We start from the raw sequence: 20,629 nt of genomic DNA on the forward strand, positions 1-20,629 counted from the left end.
CATTTCATCGATGCCGACACCGGCAAACTCACGCTCTACTAGAGGAAGATTACTTCGCAACCTTTGCAGTCCTTTACCATTCCTCTGAAACGTAAAAAACCTGCAGCAGACGCACCCGTTCTGGTGGAGCAGATTCTTCCTCAGCATAGGCGGAGTGCCACACCTTCACCCACATACTCAGATGGGGATGGAGGGGACCAAGATGAGGGGTACAACTTCCCTGCTCATACAGAGCCTGATGAACAGCAGGAATCATGGATGGATACTGGTGATCAAGGGGACCAGCAGACGGTCCAGGATCCACAGGTCTATAACGTAAAGCCGTCCCCCACTGAGGACTCTGCGGCATTTAATGCCTTAATCGAAAGGGCAGCTAGAAACCATAAAGTGGAGATGCATGCTGACCCCGTGGAAGTGGACTTCCTTTTTGACACTTTCTCTACTGCTGAAAAAACTGTCAAGACTCTCCCCATGTTGAAAGGGGTCCTTAAGCATGCGGCAGACATTTTCAAGGAACCCACAAGATCCCGGGTGGTAAATCCACGCATTGAGAAGAAATACAGACCAGCACCTGGCGACCCCACTTACATACGGGGCCAGTTGCCTTTGGACTCTTTGGTGGTCTCTAATGCCCGCAAGAGGGCAAACTCCCAAACGACGGGTGAAGCTCCTCCCCCGGACAAAGAGTCGAAAGTGTTGGAGGCGTCTGGGAAGCGGGTAGCGGCTCAGGCGGCCAACATATGGCGCATCTCAAACACGCAGGCTCTGTTGGCCAGATACGATAGGGCGCACTACGACACCCTAGAGCAGCTATTACAACACCTCCCAGACCAGTTTAAAGAGGGAGCTGAAATGCTTATACAGGAGGGGAAGCTCATCTCCAACGCTGCTATAAAGTGTGCGCTAGATGTTGCGGACACAGCAGCGAGGGCGATCAACACCAGTGTGATGCTGAGACGTCAGGCATGGCTCCGCATCTCGGGATTCAAGCCAGAGATCCAAACTACTATCCTCAACGAACCCGTTAATCCAGACAGGTTGTTTGGCCCAGAGGTGGACACCACCCTAGAGAAGATCAAAAAAGATACCGAGACTGCCAAGTCCATGGGAGCTCTCCAGTCGCAACAATTTAGAGGGAACACTTTTTGTCGCTCAGGCAATCGCGGCGTTAACAGAGGGCACATGTCGCAGCAGACGCCATTCAATAAAAGTGGTGCACAATCCTCCTACAGCAAGCAGGGCAGAGGTGGATACAGAGGAAACAGTGCCAAGGGTAGAGGCAGAGGCAACAGTTCCCGTACCTCTGCCGCAAACAAACAGTGACTCCCTGTCACTGCCCCCTGACCATCCAACACCTGTCGGGGGGAGACTCCAACAGTTCCTGCCCGTCTGGAAGTCCATCACCACAGACAGGTGGGTCAGGAAACTTATCCAGTTCGGCTATTGTTTAGAACTGACATCCACCCCACCACCCATGCCCCCAAAACACCGTCCTATGTCAGCAGAGCACTTGCACTTATTGCAGCAGGAGGTTCTAGTGATGCTGCAAAAAGGCGCAATAGAGCTCGTGCCGGTGGAGGAGGAAGGCACAGGGGTTTATTCCCTGTACTTCTTAATCCCAAAAAAGGACGGCTCACTCAGGCCAATTCTAGACCTACGCCCCTTAAACCAGTACATTCTTTCAGAACACTTTCACATGTTGACACTGCAACAGGTTCTTCCCTTGTTACAACAGGGAGACTTCCTCACAACCTTGGACCTCAAGGATGCTTACTTTCACATACCACTCCACCCCTCCCACAGAAAGTACCTCAGGTTCACCATCCAAAACAGGCATTACCAGTTCAAGGTAAAGTTTTTCAAAGTTTTTCTCAGAGCACCCCTCCTCCCCCAATGGCACCCCACACAACATGACTCTCTCTCCGACTTCCGCCCCCCCCACACTTAGCACTCCCGCCACGCCTAGCCTGCATCCCTCCTTCAACCTCCCACCCCCTCGCTCACTCCTCAATATTCCACCTCCTCCCCCACAACAGCCAGCCTTCACATCGCCCCCTTATTCCCTTCCCCCCCCTAGCACGGATGCGCTTCCCAATAACACCTATCCTCTCGCTAACGCCCCCAACACCCACATCAGCTCCGCCTCTCCACCCGGACTGCCCCCTGTCAACGTATTCGCCGGTTCAGCGCCAGTACCCTCCCCCAACACTGCGCCCATCATCACCTTGGACATTATTATGTCCACCCTCCTCCATTTGAAAGAAGAATTGCACTCCATTAAAGAGTTGCTCTTCACACACCCCATCAGACACCCCCCCCCCATCACCACCCTTACCACACCTAACACCACGTCCCCCTCACCTCCTACTCGCCCTACCACACAACACTCCACACACCGGACCTCTATCCCCCCTCGCAATACCAACAATCGCAATAACAATTGCAATCTCATTACTACCAAGCGCAATACTCCTCCTTCTTCTACACCTAAAAACACTTCCTCCTCACCTCCTACTCGCCTCATCACACATCTTTCCCCACATTGGACTTCTACCCCCTCTTGCAATTCCACCAATCGCCCCAGACGCACCACCAACACGATCTCTGACCTTGACGTACACACCCTTCTCCACTCTTACGACCCGGCACCCCAAAAGCCACTAGCTACCAACAACATGTCCATCCCAACGATTATATCTAACCACCTCAGGCACCAAAAGGATAACAGAGGCGCTGTCCCCAACAACTTCACTAATGTACCCCTCGTTTTGGAATCATCCTCCACCCTTTGCACCCCTAGCCTTAAATGCATACTTCTCAACTGCAGATCGGCCCAAAGACATTCCACGGAGGTCGCCGACCTCATCATGTCCCTGGAACTGGACCTAGCCATTCTGACTGAAACATGGCTGTCTGATTCCTCTACACCTATACTGGATATCCTAGTCCCTCCCAACTACTGTATCATTAGACTTGACAGGGACAAAAAGATAGGCAGTGGAATTGCCTGCATCTACAGAAGCAACCTCTCAGTCTCCAAAGTGGCCGTCTCCTCTCTTACTTCCTGTGAATACCTCTGCCTTGATATCATCAGCGAAAGCAAACCGGTATGCTCACTACACATTATATACCACCCACCTGGGGACAATCTCTCCTTCGTCCAACAACTCATGGATACAATTACAGCCAACTCAGGACGGCAGCACACCCAAATTTTCCTTGGCGACTACAATCTCCACTGGAATGACAGCAGTGACACAGTGGTAAACAGCCTCAAAAGCTTTCTCAACGCACTTGATCTCAACCAAATATGCAACAGACCGACCCATAAGAGGTTCTACCCTTGACCTTATCATCTCCAAAGAGGGCGCTATTCAACTGGAGTCAATCCAACCTTGTGACTGGTCAGATCACCATATTGTCTCCTTCCTCATCAAGGAAAAAACCAGACTTAACTCAGTTCAACCCCCTAAGCACAAAGTGTGGAAAAGAGACTTGAAGAAACTCAACCCAAACTCCCTACCACCTAACAGCTGCAATCGGCTACTTCCCCCTCCCGGCGATACAGACGTTCAACTTCTGACTGACTACTATCTCAATACTATGTCCACAATAATCGATGAGGTGGCGCCCATGCAACTGAAAAGTCTCGTTCAAGAAGACTTCAACCCATGGTATGACGGAAGCCTCAATGAGGATAGACGGGCGATGCGAATGGCAGAGCGCACCTGGAGGTCAGCCCCTTCTGCAGTGCACCTAAAAAGTCTAAAGAAACAGAGAAACGCCTACTTCAGGAAAATAAAACGCTCAAAAAGAGACTTCTTCAGCCTCCAGCTCGCCCAAGCTAAAAACCGTCCAAGAAAACTGTTTGAGTTAGTCAGAACACAATCCAAAGAGCATCCCCAGACAATCAGCTCCATGGACGTTACTCCTTCCTGCGAAGACTTCTCTGCCTTCTTTATCCAAAAAACTGAGAATAAGAAGCGATCTCCTCAATGACGCTATCCTGTACTCCAACCCCCGACACACAGCAGTGCCTCAACCAAAGAACAATGCTACTTGGTCATCCTTTGACACTTACTCCGTAGAAGAAATTGGCAGACTGCTCAGCGCCTTGAAACCTTCCAATCACCTCTCTGACCCCCTTCCTGCTAACGCTGTAAAAGACTTTTCCCCTTGGCTTCTCCCACTCTGGTCTAAGATTATCAATAGCTCTCTTCAACAAGGATCCATCCCCAACGCCCTCAAAGTAGGGCAAGTCACACCGCTACAAAAAAAACCAACAGCAGACCCCACTGATATAAAGAATTACCGCCCTATTACAAACATTCCCACTCTCGCTAAACTGTTGGAAAAATGCGTACAACTACAACTGACTAAACACATAGATAAGTTTGATCTCCTAAACGCTCATCAGTCAGGCTTCCGAGCAGGGCACAGTACCGAAACTGCCATGACTCACATAGTGGACGATGCCCTCCAAATCCTAGACCAAAACGATACCTGTCTCCTCATCCTTCTGGATCTCTCCTCAGCATTCGATACAGTTAAACATGAGAACTTACTCGAACTGTTAAACACAAGAATGGGCATATCTGGGACTGTTCTAAAGTGGTTCACCTCATTTCTACACAACCGGACACAAAGAATCAAAAGCAACAACCTGCTGTCCTCTCCGGTACCTGTATCGCTAGGCGTCCTTCAAGGATCCTCCCTCTCCCCAACACTGTTCAACCTAGTTATGGAACCTCTCACTACGTTGCTACAGGCTTCTAATGTGCACTTTCACATGTATGCCGACGACACCCAACTTTATCTCAAAATACAATCTCCCAAGGACATCATGCTGCTGAACACCACGATCAGAAACACCCAATCCTGGCTTGCTGAGAATCACCTCAAACTCAATGCTCTGAAGACCGAGTTCCTCCTGATCTCACCTCCCGCTAAAATATCCACGGCTCAAACATGGCTTAAGCAATTAACGGCTCTAAATGTACAGCCCATCGTAGTAGACTCAGCAAAATCTTTAGGCATAACACTTGACACCAATCTCAACATGCAGCAGCACATCAGCAAGGCAACCAAAGGAGCGAACTTCCAAATCAATACCCTGAGAAAACTTAAACCCTTCCTTCCTGCCAAAGACTTCCAAACTGCAGTACAATCTATAGTCATCCCGCACATAGAATACGGTAGCACCGCCCTCTGCGGGCTCCCCCTAACTACAACGGCACCCCTAAGAGCGTCCCTTAACGCCGCAGCAAGACTCGTCACAGGCTCAAAGAAACACTCGCATATCTCCCCGGACTTTAAATCACTGAACTGGCTACCTTTTGAAGCCAGAATTCAACTGAAAATCGCATGCATGACACACAAGGCTGTGCATCTGAATTCACCCGCCTACCTCACTCAAAAGTTGACAATTTCGGGTGGCTCCCGAACTACTAGGAGCACAAACAATCTTTTGCTGAAACCTCGAAGATTTCGGAAGGAAAAAACGTATAAACGCTCCTTTTCAGGAATGGCACCCAGGATCTGGAACTCACTCCCTCCTGAAACAAGGCTCATCTCCTCCAACACAATCTTTAAGAAAGAAGTTAAAGCGATCCTCATGGCAAAATACACATGACCTATTACTCCGTATCACTCATGAATCTGCTCTGTAAGTCCTGCCCGACCTTGGCCTATTGTACCCCGTATTATCAAATTACGTAATTGTATACGCTCACTCTTTGTATTTTGTTATAATGTTTGATGCACCTGGTTGATTATGTATATTGTTATATTGTTGACGCACCTGGTTGACTTTGCACACTTTACCCTCTCCACCTCAACGATCCTTACTTCCCTTCTACTGTCGCACCTGTGGGACTATACATCCTGCACACACCCACCTCAACTTGGCCCACCTTTAAACTCTAAATACTCTAAACACGCTTAAGCAAGTATATGCTCCTTGTTATTGCACTTTATGCTATTGACGCAATTGTTTGTCTATACTCAGTGTACCTACACTACCACACCTGTGACCTACCTCATGTCCTTTGACCCACCTATGTAACTAGCACCTTGTACCTAACTACCTCATATATTACTTTGTATATACGCTTCTTTACTTTGTATTTTTACTTGTAAAGCGCTCTGATATCTGCAAAGATCTTGTTCGCGCTGTATAAAACTCTCAAAATAAATAAGGTACTCCCCTTCGGAGTGACCACTGCTCCCAGAGTGTTCACAAAATGTCTGGCGACAGTGGCGGCACACCTTCGGAGACAGAGTATACATGTCTACCCTTATCTGGACGACTGGCTCGTGCAGGCAAAGTCAGCCCAGCAGTGCGCCGCAGACATGTCCCACACCATTCACCTCCTTCACAGTCTAGGATTTACACTGAACTACCCGAAGTAACACCTCCAGCCAGCCCATGTGTGGCAGTATTTAGGCGCGACGATCAATACTCTGGCTGCCACAGCTCAGCCAAACCCAGCAAGGATCGACAACATCCAGGCGCTGATCCAAAAGTTCAGACCATAACACTCACTCCCAGCGAGAGTGTTCATGCAGTTGATAGGCATGATGGCCTCCTGCATCTTCATAGTCCCGCACGCGAGACTCCATATGCGTCCGCTCCAAGAATGCTTAGCGCATTAGTGGACTCAGGCTCAAGGACAGCTAAACGACCTAGTGTTGGTGACGGGTCGGGCATACAGCTCTCTGCATTGGTGGAATCCACACAACCTTTGCAAGGGCCGACCGTTCCAGGAGCCTGTGCCACAGATTACACTAACAACGGACGCATCTCTCCTGGGATGGGGGGCTCATGTGCTCCACTATACGGTGCAGGGACTATGGACAACGCAACAAAGGAAGATGCACATCAACTACTTGGAGCTGATGGCAATCTTCATGGCACTCAAGTCCTTCAAAGTACATCTGTGCAACAAAGTCGTGTTGATCCGGACGGACAACATGACAGCCATGTACTACATTCAAAAGCAGGGAGGTACGCACTCTCCACAGTTGTCTCATCTGGCTCAGAGCATGTGGAAGTGGGCCATTCAGAGGAACATCTTCCTCATGGCGGAACACCTCCCGGGCACGGACAATCAGATGGCGGATCTGCTCAGCAGGTACAGCCACCAGATGCACGAGTGGGAGTTGCATCCATCAGTACTCCGCCCGTACTTCCAGCAGTGGGGTCATCCAGAGATAGACCTGTTTGCCACGGAGAAAAACGCAAAATGCCAAAGCTTTGCCGCCAGGTTCCCTCACCCTCTATCGCAGGGCAATGCGATATGGATGAACTGGTCAGGCAGATTTGCGTACGCTTTTCCCCCAGCGCCTCTCATTCCGCTAGTGGCAAGAAAGCTCAAGTAACACTCGCTGACGCTCATCCTAGTTGCTCCAACGTGGGCGCGACAACCGTGGTACACCACGTTCCTTGAACTCTCCGTGGTACCGCATCAAAGACTGCACCTCACACCCCGGCTCTTAACGCAGAACCATGGCGACATTCAGCATCCAGATCCGCAGCAGCTCAATCTGGCGATCTGGCTCCTGAGGTCTTAGAGTTTGGCTACCTTGATTTGCCCCCTGAATGCATGGACATCATCCGGGAGGCAAGGAAGCCCACTACCAGAGCTTGCTATGCAGCGAAATGGAAGCGGTTTGTCATCTACTGTACAGAGCACGCTATCAACCCGCTCGATGCATCCATTCCTAATATCATCTGCTATCTGTTGCATCTTTACAAATGCAATCTAGCATACGCTTCCATTCGGATACACTTATCCGCCATAGCGGCTTATCTCCAAAACAGGCAGCATCTGTCTTCAGGGTGCCTGCCATTAAAGCATTCCTGGAAGGGCTGAAGCGGGTCATCCCTCCCAGGACCCCGCCAGCTCCTGTGTGGAACCTCAATGTGGTGCTCACCAGACTGATGGGTCCCCCATTTGAACCTCTGCATTCATGTGAGCTTCAGTTCCTCACATGGAAAGTGGCTTTTCTCATTGCCATAACGTCTCTAAGACGTGTTAGTGAGCTACAGGCGCTCACCATCCAAGAGCCATTTATACAAATTCATTCAAACAGGGTGGTGCTGCGCACTAACCCCAAATTTCTCCCTAGGGTGGTGTCGTAGTTTCATGTCAATCAAACTATCGAACTGCCCGCATTCTTTCCCAACCCAGAAACTGTAGCAGAAAGGATGCTCCATACGCTTGATGTCAAAAGAGCGCTTATGTACTACATTGACAGAACACAACCTTTTAGAAAGACACAGCAACTTTTTGTTGCCTTCGCAGCCCAGCACAAGGGCAACCCCATTTCCAAAGCAGGAATAGCCAGGTGGATCGTTAAGTGTATTCAGATTTGCTATCAGAAGGCTAAGCACACTTTAACGGTCCCCCCCAGGGCACACTCCACACGCAAGTTGGGGGCCTCCATGGCATTCCTGGGTAACATTCCTTTGGAAGACATTTGTAGGGCAGCCACATGGTCTACACCACATACGTTTACCAAACATTACTGTGTAGATGTGCATTCCAAACAGCAGGCAGCTGTAGGACAGGCTGTTCTTAAAACACTTTTTCAGACTTCTGCAGCTGGCACGGGCGGCCGCCGTTAATGGAGTGACTGCTATATATTCTATGCTACAGATATGAATTTAGCAGCACACATGCCTCGAACTGAATATGCTACTTACCAGTATGCATCTGTTCTTGGCATGTAGGGCTGCTAACATTCATATTGCCCGCCCTCCTCCCCGGCGCCCGTAGCGGCTGCAGACTTTTCTTACATTTTATCTCTAGCATGGCCATCACTTTCACTGTTAAACTCCATCTTTGCCACAATGGCTAAAAACAATCTGGGGATGGAGTCGATGCCCATGCGCACTGTAGTCCAGGGGAGGAGCCACCTATCTCGTGATACTTCGAAGACTCTTCCAGGACAACAATGTGCAATCATCCGGACCCAACACTAGGCGGCGATCTATGCTACAGATATGAATGTTAGCAGCCCTACATGCCAAGAACAGATGCATACTGGTAAGTAGCATATTCAATTCTTAGCCTGGACACTAGTTGCTTGGGCAAAGCAGAGATGCTTCGGAGTCACTTGAGGATGAGACTCACGATCTTCTCTGGTGACTTGTAGACCGTGCATCTGTCCATCTTTTGACGGATCTTACCTATTTGTTAAAGACTGGTTATACCCTGGAAAGTTTGAAAGTAAGTTCCTTGGTCCTCCTGCTAGACCATCTCTTTTGCAGTTTTGTCTTTTTTTGGGTCTACTCCAGAGGACTTGTGTCGTGGCAAAGCCAAGGCCCACCGTTCCTGCACGAGACACCCCAGCCCATTCGGGCTGAAGTATCGAGCAGGCAATTACCTTCCCGGTCTCCAACCTCAAGGGCAGCACCTCCAAACCACTTATGTTTACCCTTAGTGGCACACGAGTACCCTGTTGGAAACCGGATCAGACATTTTCTCCAAGGGCTGCAACGTATTACTTTGACAGATGAGTCCTGCATTTCATTCAGTGGGGTCTATGCCCTGCTATTGCTTTCCGATCTGCTGCTGTTTCTACTATCCGCATCCGAACGTTTGTGAAAGAGCACCCTTCTAACTAGCTTCTTGTAGTGTAGACTATTTTGGCCAGAGGACTCCTAGAAAGGGTTACAGAGCCGGAAATAGATCCAAGATTTTGCTCCCACTAGTTCATCGTGCAGAAGAAGAATGGGTGCCTGTGAGAAAGTGGCTCTATATATACTGGACCAGAATGAGGTACAGTGTGTATAGTCCACCAACCCCAGAGGTATAACAGAGGTTCAAGTCAGGACTGACTTACTCTCAAAAGGGGTAGCTTGGTCGAGCAGTAAGGCAGTACCAGAGGACAGTGTAAAGCATGTGTTGTACACACTCAGCCAGCAAAGTATTTCACACACTCAAGGCCAATTGTTTTTATATCAAAAAGATAGTTTTATTTTTAGAACCAAAGGACATAAAAGTATACTTTTCTCTGAGTACTCATGTAATTACTGTGCAAAGAGGCAATGAACTTTGTGAACACAATAGGTACAGGGGTTGCAGTAGGGAACACAATTCTAAACACACTATAGCACACATAGGTTTTCAACATATGAATACAGTTGATTACTTTGTCGATTTACTTTGGTAGTTCCAGGACTGGAGTCTAGATTCAGTCCTGGGGTCTAAGCTGAAACCAATTTAGTAAAAACTTTTAGGTATTGCAGTGATTTTCTCAGAAATATAAAGCAGTTTTAAAAATTCACATTTTGAAACTTTTCAATGAAAATCTGGCAATGTTATCCAATGGGAGAAAATTCAGGTTGCAGGTAAAGTACGAACTCGTTACTTTTGTAATCCAGTACTGGTTTCCCGAGGTCCAGCACGGGGGTCTCAACTTAAAACAGGTAGGTAATTCTGTTTCAGTATTTCGTATGATTTTTAGAGAATATTTCAAGTTTTCAAAAGTAGACACTTGGAAGAAATTTCATAAAGACAATGGATTTCTATGGAGAAAATACAGATTGCTAGTAAACCCGGCAAGGATTACTTTTGCGATTCAGTACTGGGCTACAAGGTACAGTACTAGCTTCTCTCCTGATCACAGGTGAGTATTTTGGAATTCGGGTGATTTTATATGAATATTGTTAGTTTCCAAAACTTCACACTTAGAAGATTTTTCGAGTCAAGCCAGTCAATGTTGTTCAATGGCAGGTAAGTGAGTTACCGGTTTCCAGGCGAGTACTTGACTCTTGAAGTTATGGTTCTAGGCATAGACACAGGGGTCTCCTAGGGTCCAGTAGGTACAGTTGGTTCACCCACAGCGGCACAGGGGCGGCCGGGTGCAGAGGTAGTTGGGCCCAATGTTATCCAATGCGGGTCAGGGGGCCTCCGGTTGGTGGCTGGTGGCTAGCAGGCCATGCGGCTCTGGGAGCTGGGCTACTAGTCACTTGCTCAGGGCAAAGGGTGAAGTAGGATAGGGCAAAGGTGGCACAGCCAGCGACACTCGGGCGGCTGGGTGATTTTGAGCCGTCGGGCGCTCAATGTTATCCAATGGGAAAGGTCGAAAAGGAAAAAAGGAACAAAGGTTGCAGGCTCGGGGACTGAGACTCTCCAAGTGCGATCAGCACTTCGAGAGGGAAGTTGGGATCTTGGAGCACAGGTAGGTACCCCAAAGGGAGGCACAGGGGGCTGTAGGGCGCCGGGTGCAGGGGTGTCTTTGGGTGTCGGAAAAGCTTACCCTCAGCTGGTCGCGGTTGGAGTGACCCCTGGTTCTGAGTCTGCAAGCATCGTCTGGTTCGTCGAGGAGGGTCTTTGGGCACTGGACTTTGAGTCGCAGTCGCCGGGGGGACGTCCTCGTGGTCTTGGTTCACTCTGGCATGGGCTGGGCACAGAGTGGGCTGGTTCGGGCTTCCTGGCTGGCACTAGGGGTTTTGTTGCAGCAGAGCCTCTGCTGATGGGAGTCCCAATCTTGAGGAGGGTCAAAGAAAGCAGGTCCTCTGGGTGTCCCAAGGTTGCTGTTCGCAGGAGTCGCCGGGGATAGGCAGGTTCCAGGGTCGACAGGCCGGTAGAGCTGGGGCCAAGCCAGTTGTTGTCGTCCTGTTGGCAGCTGCGCGGTGTGTCCTCTTCCTCTTGATCTTCTTTCTTCTTTTCTTATCGGGATATGAGGAAGTAGGGTTCAGGGAGCTCCTAAATACTGAATTTAGGGGCCTTACAGGTAGGGCAAGGGCAGGGACCAATAGGGGCAGTCCCTGTCCTGGGGTGGGTACACCCCCTAGCCTGCTCCTCTCCTGTGGGAGGGGGACAGGAGCTCAGCTGTAATTGGGCAGAGCTCCCCATCTTCAAGATGGCCAGAGCCCGGGGTCGTGCTTCACCTAGTCTCCCCCACCCGAGGAGTGGGGTTGGCACAGGCTGGCACACCCCCCTTCCTGACGTAGCTTTTCCGGCCAGAGTGGGGGTCAGAACTGGTGGGGGCCAGTTGCTGGGTACAGCAAATGGTCTGGAGAAGCTCAGAGGCAGCATGCCTTTGAAGCTTCCCCCTGCCCATCCTGAGGGAGGAGACCTAGCACCTCACCCAGGATGTGCATTGTTGCAGGCCCAGGAGAGCGTGGGCTCTCCACCCAGGGGTCCAGCAACGTGTCTGCTGTGTGGCAGCCTCTGCAGCCACTCAGCCCAGACGTGGATTGTAGGTTAGGTTTTCAGGGGGCATCTCTAAGATGCCCTCTGGTGCATTTTACATTAAATCCCACACTGCATCAGTGCGGGTTTAATGTGCTGAGAAGTTTGGTACCAAACTGGTCAGTCTTAAGTGTAGCCATTATGGTGCTGTGGAGTTCGTAATGACAACCTCCCAGCACCATATACTCTTAATGGCATCACTGTACTTACAGTGCCCAGGAATGGCCCTGGGTACTGTAAGAGCACAGGGCTCATGCACCTGGGCCCACACCTCTGGCATAGGGCAGCCAGCTAGAGCGGTGACTGAAGTATGCCAGGGCAGTGGGTTCTGTGGGCATGGCACACAGGGATGTTTGCCATGTCGACTCCTTGTTTAGTTCTGTACTTACCCACACACTGCCTTGGCAGGCTGAGTGTCGGGGTACAGGGCCTCTGAGGGTGGCACAATCAGTGCTGCAGTCCTCGGGGGGGGGGGGGGGGGTTTCTTCTCTGGTGACCATGCCCTGGGTACCTGGGGTACCATTTACTAGGGGCTGATAGGTGGCCATAGATGCCAATTGGGTTTGTTTCAACACCGTTTTAGGGAAGGAACACAGGCCTTGGGTACCTGGTTGGCAGGAACCCAGGGCACACTCAGTCAAAGCACATCAGCAGTTCAGAAAAAAGTGAGGGCATACCAATGCAAGAAAGATGGCACTTCTCACAGTGCCTTACTCGTTCGAGGCATGTGGGCTGCTAAATTCATATCTGTTGCATAGATCGCCGCCTAGTGTTGGGTCCGGATGATTGCACATTGTTGTCCTGGAAGAGTCTTCGAAGTATCACGAGATAGGTGGCTCCTCCCCTGGACTACAGTGCGCATGGGCATCAACTCCATCCCCAGATTGTTTTTTTCCGCCATTGGGTTCGGATGTGGTTTCGACGTCTCTCCGTGTCGGAACCGAAAATATTTGTTCTTCAGGCCAACAGGCCTTCGTTACCTGCGTCGGTATTGTTTGCGTACGGTCTCGAGCATCGTCCGGCTCTCTGAGCTGGAATTCTGCGGAGTCGAGGAACTCTTCGGACATCGAGGCCCTCTCGTCGCAGCAAGACCCCGACGTACTGAACATGGAGCGGAGCCCGTTCAAGTTCTGCCCCGTCTGTGGATCCAAATATCCACATATCGATGTGCATCCGGTCTGTAATAAATGCCTCTCGCCGGACCACAACGAGGATAACTGCATGGCCTGCTCTAAGTTCAGGTCAAAGAAGACGCTCAAGCATCGGCGCGCGGCCTGCCTCGAGGCCCAGCGAGCGACTCCGGCACCCGACAACATATTCGACGACCCCGCAGAAGAAGGCGGTAGCCATCATCTTCAGATTTCACCACCGTCGACGGAGGTCCAGGCCGATCCCGAAGACCACGTCGAAGGACAGGGCCAATACCTTGAATACGTCGAGGAGGTAGGGGACGACGAAGAAGTTTATGGGGCCGCGGAAGATAGCTCAGAGGAAGAGCTATGCCCCGAAAGCTACATGACTCAGGCTCAGGTCACGGGATCGCCACTCTGCCTTACCCACAACCCTGCACCGCTATCCCCGGCCCCGCCTCTGGCCCGGCCATGGACACTCAAGCGGAGCCGCCATTGCATGTATCGAAACCAAAACCTTCGGATTCGACGGCACCTAAAATGGCCGACGTCCAACAAAAAATATCGAAGCCTGCTCCTTCATCGACTCTGTCGCCCTCCGGCCCACAGAAGTCGAAGAAGGCTGTCGAGTCGACAGCGCCGCAAAAGGTGCCCAAGGAACCATCCTCTAAGAAGGCCGTCCATCAAGTGTCGAGCACGGTTGCTCCGGCGCGGACTTCCAAGACTGTTGACACGCCTTCGGACGCCACTACGGCGCCTACAAGTAAACGCACAGTCGAATCAAAGTCGACTAAAAGCCACGACCCGAAGACCGGAGGCACTACGCATCGGCACAAAGATGCCGGATCTGCAGCAACGGCGTTGGTGCCAAAGGCTACAACGGAGACGCGACCCGTTAGAGCCGAAGATTCGTCAACGGAATACTCGTCGACACCGAGGGACTCCGACACTACCGAACATCGGTCGTCTGTTACAAAACCCTCTGCTTCCTTCACAAAGCAGGTCACCGACTCCCTCAAACATATTCGGGAGAAGACTTTGTCGTCAACGGCTCTCACGCCGTCGGCTCCGACATCGGTGGACACACCTCCAAAGACCTCGACCAAGCTTCTCTACACTCTGCCACCTAAGGTGGCACCGAAGGCATTTGCACCCAGATCGGTGCCGAAAATCGCTGACACGTCGGAACCTTCAACGCAAAAAAGCCGCTTGGATCGACATCAAGCCTCAGAAGACCAATCTGAGCATTACATCGATGCCCAAACGGGGAAATTGACCCTCTACAAGAGGAAAATCACTTCCCAACCACTGGAATCCTATGTCATTCCACTAAAAAAGAAAAGGCCGGCACAGGACATTCCTGCCCTTGTTGAACCTATTCTCCCAACACCAAGAAGGAGTACATCACCTTCCCCCAACCAATCAGGAGGAGAGGATGAGGACCAAGATGACCAGTACAATTTCCCAGTTGACAATGACCCTGATGTTCAACAGGACTCATATGACGACACTGGGGACCATGGTGGACATCAGATGGTACAAGATCCACAGGGTTTTGGGGCACGTACATCACCAACAGAGGATTCAGCAGCATTTAATGCTTTGATAGAGCGGGCAGCTGCAAATCATGATGTGGACATGCATGCTGACCCGGTGGAGGAAGATTTTTTTGTTTGACACTTTCTCTGTTTCAGAAAGAACAGTTAAAATACTTCCTATGCTCAAAGGTGTCCTTAAACATGCCCCAGAGATCTTTAAGGAACCTACCAGGGCAAGAGTGGTGAACCCACGTATCGAGAAGAAATACAGGCCAGCACCTGGGGACCCTGCATATATTCGGGGACAGTTGCCCCTGGATTCGTTGGTGGTCGCCAATGCCCGCAAAAGGGCAAACTCCCAAACAACGGGTGAAGCTCCTCCCCCAGACAAGGAGTCGAAAGTGCTTGAGGCATCCGGCAAAAGGGTGGCTGCGCAGGCTGCCAATATCTGGCGTATAGCAAACACACAGGCACTATTGGCACGATACGATAGGGCGCATTACGACACCCTAGAACAGCTCCTTCAACACCTACCTGATGAATTTAAGGAAGCAGCCGAAATGCTCATACAAGAGGGAAAGCTCATCTCAAACGGTGCAATAAAGTGTGCACTTGATGTGGCTGATACAGCGGCTAGGGGAATTAACACTAGCGTCATGTTAAGGCGACAAGCATGGCTTCGCATATCTGGATTTAAACCCGACATTCAAACAACAATACTCAACCTGCCCGTCAATCCTGACAGACTGTTTGGTCCAGATGTTGACACCACCCTTGAAAAGATTAATAGGACAATGAGACTGCTAAGTCCATGGGGGCGCTTCAGTCTCAACAATTCAGGGGAAGCACTTTTCGTCGCTCAGGAGCACGTGGTGTTACCAGAGGACACTTGGGTCAGCAAACACAATTCGCAAAAGGTGGTGCACAATCCTCGTACCCCAAGCAGGGTAGGGGGGGTTACAGAGGTAACAGTGCCAAGGGCAGGGGCAGAGGGAACAACAACTCCCGTTCCTCTCTGCCGCCAACAAACAGTGACTCTCTGTCACTGCCCCCCGACCATCCAACACCTGTCGGGGGGAGACTCCAACAGTTCCTGCCAGTCTGGACATCCATCACCACAGACAGGTGGGTGAGAAAACTTATCCAGTACGGTTATTGTTTGGAGTTAACATCCACTCCTCCCAACATTCCCCCAAGACACCGTCATATGTCGGCAGAGCACTTGCACTTATTGCAGCAGGAAGTTGTGGGGATGCTGCAAAAAGGCGCAATCGAACTCGTACCAGTGGAGGAGGAAGGAACAGGAGTCTATTCCCTGTACTTCCTCATCCCAAAAAAGGACGGATCCCTCAGACCCATTCTGGATCTACGCCCCCTCAACATGTATATACTGTCAGAACACTTTCACATGCTGACACTGCAACAGATTCTTCCCCTGCTAAACCAAGGGGATTTCCTAGCAACCTTGGACCTCAAGGATGCTTATTTCCACATCCCACTCCACCCATCCCACAGAAGGTACCCCAGGTTCACCATTCAAAACAGGCACTATCAGTTCAAAGTCCTACCCTTCGGGGTGACTACTGCCCCCAGAGTGTTTACAAAGTGTCTGGCGACAGTGGCGGCGCACCTCAGGAGGCAGAACATACATGTCTACCCGTACCTAGACGACTGGCTTGTTCAAGCAAAGTCGGAACAACAGTGCGCCGCGGACATGTCCCACACTATTCACCTCCTTCACAGTCTGGGGTTCTCGCTAAACTACCCAAAGTCGCACCTTCAACCAGCCCATGTGCGGCAGTATCTGGGCGCGACAATAAACACCCTGACTGCTATGGCTCAGCCAAACCCAGTCAGGATCGATAACATTCAATCGCTGATCCAGAGGTTCAGACCGCAACACTCCCTACAAGCGAGAGTGTTCATGCAGTTGATAGGCATGATGGCCTCCTGCATCTTCATAGTCCCGCGCGCGAGGTTGCACATGCGTCCGCTCCAAGAATGCTTGGCAAATCAGTGGACACAGGCTCAAGGACAACTGACAGACCTAGTGTTGGTGACCGGTCGGGCATACAATTCCATTGGTGATTCCATTGGTGGAATCCACACAACCTTTGCAAGGGACGACCGTTCCAAGAGCCAGTGCCACAGATTATCCTAACAACGGACGCATCTCTCCAAGGGTGGGGAGCTCATGTGCTCCACTACACTGTGCAGGGGCTGTTGTCCGCTCAGCAACAGAAGTTGCACATAAACTACCTGGAATTGATGGCAATCTTCATGGCGCTAAAATCCTTCAAAGTACATCTGTGCAACAAAGTCGTGTTAATCCGGACGGACAACATGACAGCAATGTACTACATCCAAAAGCAGGGAGGTACTCACTCGCCACAGCTGTCTCATCTGGCTCAGAGCATGTGGAAGTGGGCCATTCAGAGGAACATTTTCCTCATGGCGGAACACCTCCCGGGCAAGGACAATCAGATGGCGGATCTGCTCAGCAGATACAGCCATCAAATGCACGAGTGGGAGATACATCCATCAGTACTCCACCCGTACTTCCAGCAGTGGGGTCATCCAGAGATAGACCTGTTTGCCACAAGGGAAAACGCAAAATGCCAAAGCTTTGCCGCCAGGTTCCCTCACCCGGAATCGCAAGGAAATGCGATATGGATTAACTGGTCCGGCAAATTTGCGTATGCTTTTCCCCCAGCGCCTCTCATTCCGCTGGTGGCAAGAAAGCTAAAGCGACACTCTATGACTCTCATCCTAGTTGCTCCAACATGGGCACGCCAACCATGGTACACCACGTTTCTAGAACTGTCCGTGGTACCGCATCAAAGGCTGCATCTCACATCCAGGCTCTTGACGCAGAACCATGGCGACATCCAGCATCCGGATCCGCAACCGCTCAATCTGGCGATCTGGCTCCTGAGGTCTTAGAATTTGGCTACCTCAACCTGCCTCCAGAATGCATGGACATCATCCGGGAGGCAAGAAAGCCCACTACCAGAGCTTGCTATGGGGCAAAATGGAAGCGGTTTGTCATTTACTGTACAAACCACGATATCAACCCGCTAGATGCATCCATTCCTAACATCATCTGCTATTTGTTACATCTTTACAAATGCAATCTAGCGTACGCTTCCATTCGGATACTTTTATCCGCCATAGCAGCTTATCTCCAGAATAGGCAGCATCTCTCTGTTTTCAGGGTGCCTGCCATTAAAGCCTTCCTAGAGGGACTGAAGCGAGTCATTCCTCCAAGAACACCACCAGCTCCAGTGTGGAACCTCAATGTGGTCCTCACTAGGCTGATGGGCCCACCTTTCGAGCCACTGCACTCCTGCGAAATTCAATTTCTAACATGGAAGGTGGCTTTTCTCATTGCTATTACTTCGCTCAGACGTGTTAGTGAGCTGCAAGCGCTCACAATCCAAGAGCCATTCATCCAAATACATTCCAACAGGGTAGTGCTCCGCACTAACCCCAAATTCCTTCCTAAGGTGGTGTCACAGTTTCATATCAACCAAACTATTGACCTGCCCGCATTCTTCCAAAACCCACAAACAGTAGCGGAAAGAATGCTTCATACATTGGACGTTAGGAGAGCGTTGATGTACTACATTGACAGAACACAACACTTTAGGAAAACACAACAACTTTTTGTTGCCTTCTCAGCACACCACAAAGGCAACCCCATTTCCAAAGCCGGAATAGCCAGATGGATTGTTAAGTGCATTCAAATCTGTTATCAAAAGGCTAAGCGTACTTTAACAATACCCCCAAGGGCGCACTCCACACGCAAGTTGGGGGCCTCCATGGCTTTCCTGGGGAACATTCCTTTGGAAGACATTTGTAGAGCAGCCACATGGTCTACACCACACACATTTACCAAACATTACTGTGTCTGTGCATTCCAAACAGCAAGCAGCTGTAGGACAGGCTGTTCTCAAGACACTTTTTCAAGCTTCTGCAGCTGGCACGGGCAACCGCCCTTAATGGAGGGACTGCTATGTATTCTATGCAATAGATATGAATTTAGCAGCCCACATGCCTCAAACTGAATATGCTACTTACCAGTATGCATCTGTTCTTGGCATGTAGGGCTGCTAACATTCATATCGCCCGTCCTCCTCCCCGGTGCCCGTAGCGGCTGCAGATACTCTCTTGCATTCATCATTAGCATGGACATCCTTTACACTATTTCACTCCATCTCTGCCACAATGGCTAAAAACAATCTGGGGATGGAGTCGATGCCCATGCGCGCTGTAGTCCAGGGGAGGAGCCACCTATCTCGTGATACTTCGAAGACTCTTCCAGGACAACAATGTGCAATCATCCGGACCCAACACTAGGCGGCGATCTATGCAATAGATATGAATGTTAGCCGCCCTACATGCCAAGAACAGATGCATACTGGTAAGTAGCATATTCAATATTTTACAGCTCCAAACCCTTGACGCCTCCTTTCTGAAGGACTAATTAAAGATATTTGTTGTCCCAGGTTCTGTCTGCCCTGGATCCGAGAGATTGTACTGTGGTTTGCACCTAGAGGACAACTACTTGCGCCTATTTTCGTTTACCCATCCTGCAGTTCCACACATGCTGCATTCTCCGAGAGAACACTCTTAACTTACGGGCCTTGGGTACCCCTGACAACATAAAGTAGAGACTTTAGAAACTGGTTTGCTTACGCTAGTTGGGTGTAGGCCAATCAGACATTCACATTTAGGGGTCCATCAAGACTATTGGGTCTGAGCCATTCCACAGATCACCAGCTGAGTATCTACTGCTTTGATACCTATTCACATGGTGAAGAATCTGCGGTTAGAAGAATCCATTAGAAGAGCAAGTTAATTACCTTGAATAATGCTTTTTCTGATGGATATTTTAAGCGTAAATTCCTAATTACCCCTCCTTCCTCAGTGTTCTATAGAATCTTTTCACATTTAAAAAGGTTCCAAATTGTTTTGCATATTGATAACAATTTGCTGATTGGCTGTATCTGAGGGTGTGGAAAAGCCTTAGAAAGCAACTGACAGCGACCTGGGTGGCTCTTATGAAACTTCACGACTCCACCTTCCAGTGCACAGGAGCTCTGCTTTTGAATTTTAGATCCAGTCTGACACCTGGGAAATATTCAGAAAGTGAGGAATCTATGGTTTGAAGTATCCACAGAATGTGTTTTTACGCAGTGTGTAGTTCTGTAGATTCACAGGAGCCCACTGTCCTTCCTGGAAACTAGCGATTACCACAAGTTTCCCTTTTTTACTTTTTTACTGTGTGCGATACACTACCTTAGACGCTGCACTCGACTAAAACTATTTGTCCACTGAACAGAAAAAAATCTGAGATGGAGCCAATGTGCTGGTGCATTGTGGACCAAGGGTGAAGTCAAAACCGTTCTTGTGACTCCTATTTCTGCAAAGAAAAACACGTTGTAAATGCAAGTACCCAACACTAAATAGCAGGAGAATGATAAGTGTTTGAATTTACAGCTCTACAAACTGATGGTTCCTTAGAAAATATGACTGTGTTCCGTAGCACATTACTATAGATTGACCTGCTCTGCATACTTCTCCCATCTAGTGTTGGGCTTAGACATTTGCAAGTTGTTTTTTATGGTCTAGAGATGCACTATAGCGCCTCTTAGTTGGCAGTGCTCATGGGCACCAACTCCATGTCAGATTGTGTTTTTTTCCATCATCGGATTACGACATACAATTCTGGGGCACTGAGTTTTGACACATT

The 20,629-nt window shown here is 49.9% G+C and overlaps 1 protein-coding gene across 3 annotated transcripts in view; it reads left to right on the top strand.

The window, feature by feature from the left end:
• Nucleotides 1-20,629, top strand: part of LARP4 (La ribonucleoprotein 4) — a 308,397-nt gene that overhangs the window by 168,189 nt on the left and 119,579 nt on the right. The gene's annotated exons all lie outside the window — the stretch shown is intronic.

The sequence above is a fragment of the Lissotriton helveticus genome, chromosome 1_1 (assembly GCF_964261635.1).
Source record: "Lissotriton helveticus chromosome 1_1, aLisHel1.1, whole genome shotgun sequence".
Lineage (NCBI taxonomy): Eukaryota > Metazoa > Chordata > Amphibia > Caudata > Salamandridae > Lissotriton > Lissotriton helveticus.